Source organism: Coregonus clupeaformis, unplaced genomic scaffold (genome assembly GCF_020615455.1).
Source record: "Coregonus clupeaformis isolate EN_2021a unplaced genomic scaffold, ASM2061545v1 scaf0327, whole genome shotgun sequence".
Lineage (NCBI taxonomy): Eukaryota > Metazoa > Chordata > Actinopteri > Salmoniformes > Salmonidae > Coregonus > Coregonus clupeaformis.
Genome location: NW_025533782.1, coordinates 375491 through 381791, shown reverse-complemented (window position 1 = coordinate 381791; position 6301 = coordinate 375491).

The window sequence follows — 6301 nt, the reverse complement described above, 5'->3', positions numbered from 1 at the left end:
ATTGCATGACATAAGTATTTGATCACCTACCAACCAGTAAGAATTCCAGCTCTCACAGACCTGTTAGTTTTTCTTTAAGAAGCCCTCCTGTTCTCCACTCATTACCTGTATTAACTGCACCTGTTTGAACTCGTTACCTGTATAAAAGACACCTGTCCACACACTCAATCAAACCGACTCTAACCTCTCCACAATGGCCAAGACCAGAGAGCTGTGTAAGGACATCAGGGATAAAATTGTAGACCTGCACAAGGCTGGGATGGGCTACAGGACAATAGGCAAGCAGCTTGGTGAGAAGGCAACAACTGTTGGCGCAATTATTAGAAAATGGAAGAAGTTCAAGATGACGGTCAATCACCCTCGGTCTGGGGCTCCATGCAAGATCTCACCTCGTGGGGCATCCATGATCATGAGGAAGGTGAGGGATCAGCCCAGAACTACACGGCAGGACCTGGTCAATGACCTGAAGAGAGCTGGGACCACAGTCTCAAAGAAAACCATTAGTAACACACTACGCCGTCATGGATTAAAATCCTGCAGCGCACGCAAGGTCCCCCTGCTCAAGCCAGCGCATGTCCAGGCCCGTCTGAAGTTTGCCAATGACCATCTGGATGATCCAGAGGAGGAATGGGAGAAGGTAATGTGGTCTGATGAGACAAAAATAGAGCTTTTTGGTCTAAACTCCACTCGCAGTGTTTGGAGGAAGAAGAAGGATGAGTACAACCCCAAGAACACCATCCCAACCGTGAAGCATGGAGGTGGAAACATCATTCTTTGGGGATGCTTTTCTGCAAAGGGGACAGGACAACTGCACCATATTGAGGGGAGGATGGATGGGGCCATGTATCGCAAGATCTTGGCCAACAACCTCCTTCCCTCAGTAAGAGCATTGAAGATGGGTCGTGGCTGGGTCTTCCAGCATGACAACGACCCGAAACACACAGCCAGGGCAACTAAGGAGTGGCTCCGTAAGAAGCATCTCAAGGTCCTGGAGTGGCCTAGCCAGTCTCCAGACCTGAACCCAATAGAAAATCTTTGGAGGGAGCTGAAAGTCCGTATTGCCCAGCGACAGCCCCGAAACCTGAAGGATCTGGAGAAGGTCTGTATGGAGGAGTGGGCCAAAATCCCTGCTGCAATGTGTGCAAACCTGGTCAAGACCTACAGGAAACGTATGATTTCTGTAATTGCAAACAAAGGTTTCTGTACCAAATATTAAGTTCTGCTTTTCTGATGTATCAAATACTTATGTCATGCAATAAAATGCAAATTAATTACTTAAAAATCATACAATGTGATTTTCTGGATTTTTGTTTTAGATTCAGTCTCTCACAGTTGAAGTGTACCTATGAAAAAATTTGACCTCTACATGCTTTGTAAGTAGGAAAACCTGCGAAATCGGCAGTGTATCAAATACTTGTTCTCCCCACTGTATGTGATGCTTCCTTGGAGTTATGTGATGCTTCCTTAACCCCCAGTTGACTACTTAAAAATTGTGAAAGTCCCTAATGGCGCTGCCCATGCTAAAACTGACGTTTGGGCACGAGTCCTCTACACAACTCTATGGTCATCGTTTTAACAGGGAGAAATGTTCAGAGCCACTAAAGTCATAGGGGTGTGCCCACACCTCGGTGTGTTCATGCAAAGACTCTTGGGAAATTGAGTATTTTTACGAAATGCAGGCCCTGATGCTGGAGTTTACATTGCGAATGTGATTCATTAGGGGTTTTGTCATTTTGTTTTTCGTTGTCCGTTTACGTTCTACCGATCTGCTTTACGTTAAAAGTAACACCCTTCATTTGACATATTACATTAAAGATTAACACCGGGGTTAATTCTTCACAATCAAATATTTGGGGGAATATTTGGATATGTGGACAGCTCTCTAAAGCATATCTTCTTTTAACCATAATTTTTTTATTTTGTTGCCAATCTGATATACTTACGTATAACAGTCTACATACATAACCGCGCCATCTTGCCAAGTCATTGTTTTGATAAAGGAGAGGAAAACAACAGGTTTTTAGTCAAGATCTAAGGTTCAGTTGACTTTACTCACACAACTGTGTATAACCTAATTTATTGCAAAAAAGTGGGGTTTGGAAAAAAACTAACTTGCTTGCAACGTCCAATCAAAATGTGAAAAATTGTATGGGGTTATTTAAAGGCCCAGTGCTGCTTTTTATGATAATTAATATGTATTTTTTTTCTGTACGTTGCGTTGTACAGGCTGTTACATAACATGAAATCATATCTTCCTGATTTGTAAAAAATAAACCGACAGAGTATGCACATTATGACTCTGGACTGGCTTTGTGTGTTTCTCCTTTTAAAGTGGCAATTAGCAGTAGAAACAAAGTGTCATCCCTGCCCTTTTTGGTAAAAAGCTGAGGAATTGGGCTGGAGGAATGTAAACCCTTTCACAGACAGCTATGGATGCAAGGACTGACCATCCATGATATCAAAAATATAGTTTTAACCATGTTTTGAGGCTATACAGTGTTTTGTTTACATTTACTTTGTTCAAACATTGAGTCATGTTTGATTAAAGCAAGCTTATATGTTGGGTTCTGATGGGGTAGGGCAGTTGAACTAAGCTCATGTGGCATTTAAGTTGTATTCAATAATCATTGATTGGGTACATCTAGTTTCAGTCAAAATGGATGTAGCAACTGCTGAGTGCCCCTTTAAGGCTTTCCTCTATTCTTGTATTAAGTACAATATACTTAATTTACACCAATCAATAAGACACAGGATAGAGGCTGTTTTGATTCCTTTTTGAAAATTTTACTCAGAGTAGGAAAGAAAATCCAGTCACTGACATACTGCAGTGTTGCATATTTACGCAAATCACATTTTTTTCTAAATTATTCCTATGAATTATTTCTTAAGGCCAATAGTTCTTTCAGCTTTCCCCTCCCCCCCAAAAAAACAGCGGCTGACTCAGGCTCCACTGCCTTGCCGACGTGTTGACACACCCACCCACATCAGTAACGTCAATATAAAGTGTCTGACCTCAGTGATCCAGTGACAGTGTGGTGAAAGGTCAAACACAAAGGAGATGAGTGTTTAACAAATGTAAAGTAGTGCAAAATGGGTTGCTTTCCCACAAAGCTTAAACTAGTGACATATACAGTACATTCACAGTGTACAAAACATTAGGAACACCTGCTCTTTCCATGATGAGACTGACCAGGTGAAAGCTATGATCGCTTACTGATGTCACTTGTTAAATCCACTTCAGTGTAGATGAAGGGGAGGAGACAGGCTAAAGCAGGATTTTTTTAGCCTTGAGATATGAATTGTGTGTATGCCATTCAGATGGTGAATGGGCAAGACAAAATATGTAAGTGCCTTTGAACGGGGTATGGTAGTAGGTGCCAGGCACACCGGTTTGAGTGTGTCAAGAACTGCAACGCTGCTGGGTCTTTCACACAACAGTTTCCCATGTGTATCAAGAATTATCTACCACGTAAAGGACATCCAGCCAACTTGACACAACTGTGGGAAACATTGGAGTCAACATGGGCCATCATCACTGTGGACGCTTTCCACACCATGTAGAGTCCATGCCCCAACGAATTGAGGCTGTTCTGAGGGCAAAAGTGGGTGTAACTCAATATTAGGGAGGTGTTCCTAATGTTTTGTACACCTACGTGTACACGTAAAAACAATCTATTCTTCCAGTTGGGTTGAATTGTCTGTAGTTTGCTAACTTGTCCATCCTCGGAGGGAAATAAAACAAACCTACAGACTGTTCTGCACCAGTCCTGACCTTTACATCAGCATACAACCATAGAAATACAATAAGTAGAACGGTCATTCCCATTCAAGCCAACATGGTCTGAGGGGCTTTTTTTTCCATTCTAGTCAATCTATTTATATGGCGACAACAGGCACATGGAAGTTAAAACAGATTCACTTCTGGAACTACAAGTGCTGATTCCAAGTAGGTACAATGGGTGAGTTTGTTTTGCATCGCCAGGGGGTAGGGTTCTGGATATCTGATCCTAGATCAGTTTCTAACTACAGTAGAGCAATGGAACGAAAGTCATTCTGACCAATAATACCACCCCAACTCTGTCGTGGAATGAGGGAAGGGCCAGTGTGTGGTAAAATAAATATATGTAAAAACAGTTGGTGCTACAAATGATATAAATAAGTGCAATGTTTTGATTCAACAGAGTTTTGGAGTCCTATTTTCCCAGCAATACACAACAGTTTTGGAGGTTGGTGGCACCTTAATTGGGGAGGACGGGCTCGTGGTAATGGCTGAAGCAGAATGGTATCAAACACATGGTGTCCAGGTGTTTGATGCCATTCCATTTGCTCCGTTCCAGACATTATTATGAGCCATCCTCCCCTCAGCAGCCTCCACTGACACAAGTTGAGCTACTATTGGGAGTGCACAAGTATTTGGGGGAGTTACAATGTAATATTCTTCGCAAACTACACAAGGTGACTGAACAGAGGGGGTCGGGTGTAGAAAGTGAAAGAGTGATGGAGATGGAACTAGGAGAAGAAAAAAAGGGAGGGGAAATAACTGAAAGAGGAAGTAAAAGATTGGTCAAGCTTATTTCCAATGTACACCTTACGCACACACATACAGTCTTTCAAATTAAGTGCGGAAATAAAAGAGAAACAACTTCAGAAATGGTCCACAACAACATACTGGAACATAACCAATGGTCCCCCTCCTTCCCATACACACATTACACTTCTGGAAAAGTTATAAGCATCAAGCGAAGCGCTTTATAAAAACACCAGATCACAGAAATGTCAATAAATAAAATGGGTTATAAATAAACAAAAACATAAATAACAAGACTTACAAACTGGGTGCTTCGAGCCCTGAATGCTGATTGGCTGACAGCTGTGGTATATCAGACCATATACCACGGGTATGACAAAACATGTATTTTTACTGCTCTAATTATGTTGGTAACCAGTTTATAAAAGCAATAAGGCACCTTAAGGGCTGTTCTTAGCCGTGGTATATTGGCCATATACCACACCCCCTCGTGCCTTATTGCTTAAATAAACAACTTTCGGTACACAGACCTCGCAGGACTCTCACGGTTAAAATAACAAAAAACGATGGAAGCTATTTTAGCTCAGGTAGAAATAAATGAAAGATGGAACTATACACATCCTCTTGTAATGTACTTGGAAGGATCAGCTAGCCACAAACTCCGGTAAAAACCCCACAGTAAAACATGTAGGAGTACATAGTTAAAAACTCCCCTCACACAGTAAAACATTAAAATCCCCTTTTATCCTTAAAAACCACAAAAATTAAGCAGTGTTTGCTTTACAACTCATGGTTTGCGAGTTCTGCCACCCTGCTAACCTAAAGTCCTACACACCCCTCTTGTCTTGTAAAGAGGGCTGTTGGTTGGCTGGTGCTCTCCAGTTTCACTACTTGCTGGGTTAAGTTGGTTCAAAGGACCGTTAAAAGATGCCTGGAGTGTCAGAAAGGGAGGTGTCGGTTTGGGGTTTGGCAGTGGGGTCCACTGACTAAACACAAGTCCTTTAAAATGCGTGGACAACTCCAGCGATGTTGAAGTGACGTGGAGAGGCAAGACCCTGCAAGAAAACAAGAGAGTGAAAGTCTTTCCTCCAAGGGTCTACAGTGAGGGGAAAAAAGGATTTGATCCCCTGCTGATTTTGTACATTTGCCCACTGACAAAGACATGATCAGTCTATAATTTTAATGGTAGGTTTATTTGAACAGTGAGAGACAGAATAACAAAAAAAAATCCAGAAAAACGCATGTCAAAAATTTTATTAATTGATTTGCATTTTAATGAGGGAAATAAGTATTTGACCCCCTCTCAATCAGAAAGATTTCTGGCTCCCAGGTGTCTTTTATACAGGTAATGAGCTGAGATTAGGAGCACACTCTTAAAGGGAGTGCTCCTAATCTCAGTTTGTTACCTGTATAAAAGACACCTGTCCACAGAAGCAATCAATCAATCAATCAGATTCCAAACTCTCCACCATGGCCAAGACCAAAGAGCTCTCTAAGGATGTCAGGGACAAGACTGTAGACCTACACAAGGCTGGAATGGGCTACAAGACCATCGCCAAGCAGCTTGGTGAGAAGGTGACAACAGTTGGTGCGATTATTCGCAAATGGAAGAAACACAAAATAACTGTCAATCTCCCTCGGCCTGGGGCTCCATGCAAGATCTCACCTCGTGGAGTTGCAATGATCATGAGAACGGTGAGGAATCAGCCCAGAACTACACAGGAGGATCTTGTCAATGATCTCAAGGCAGCTGGGACCTTAGTCACCAAGAAA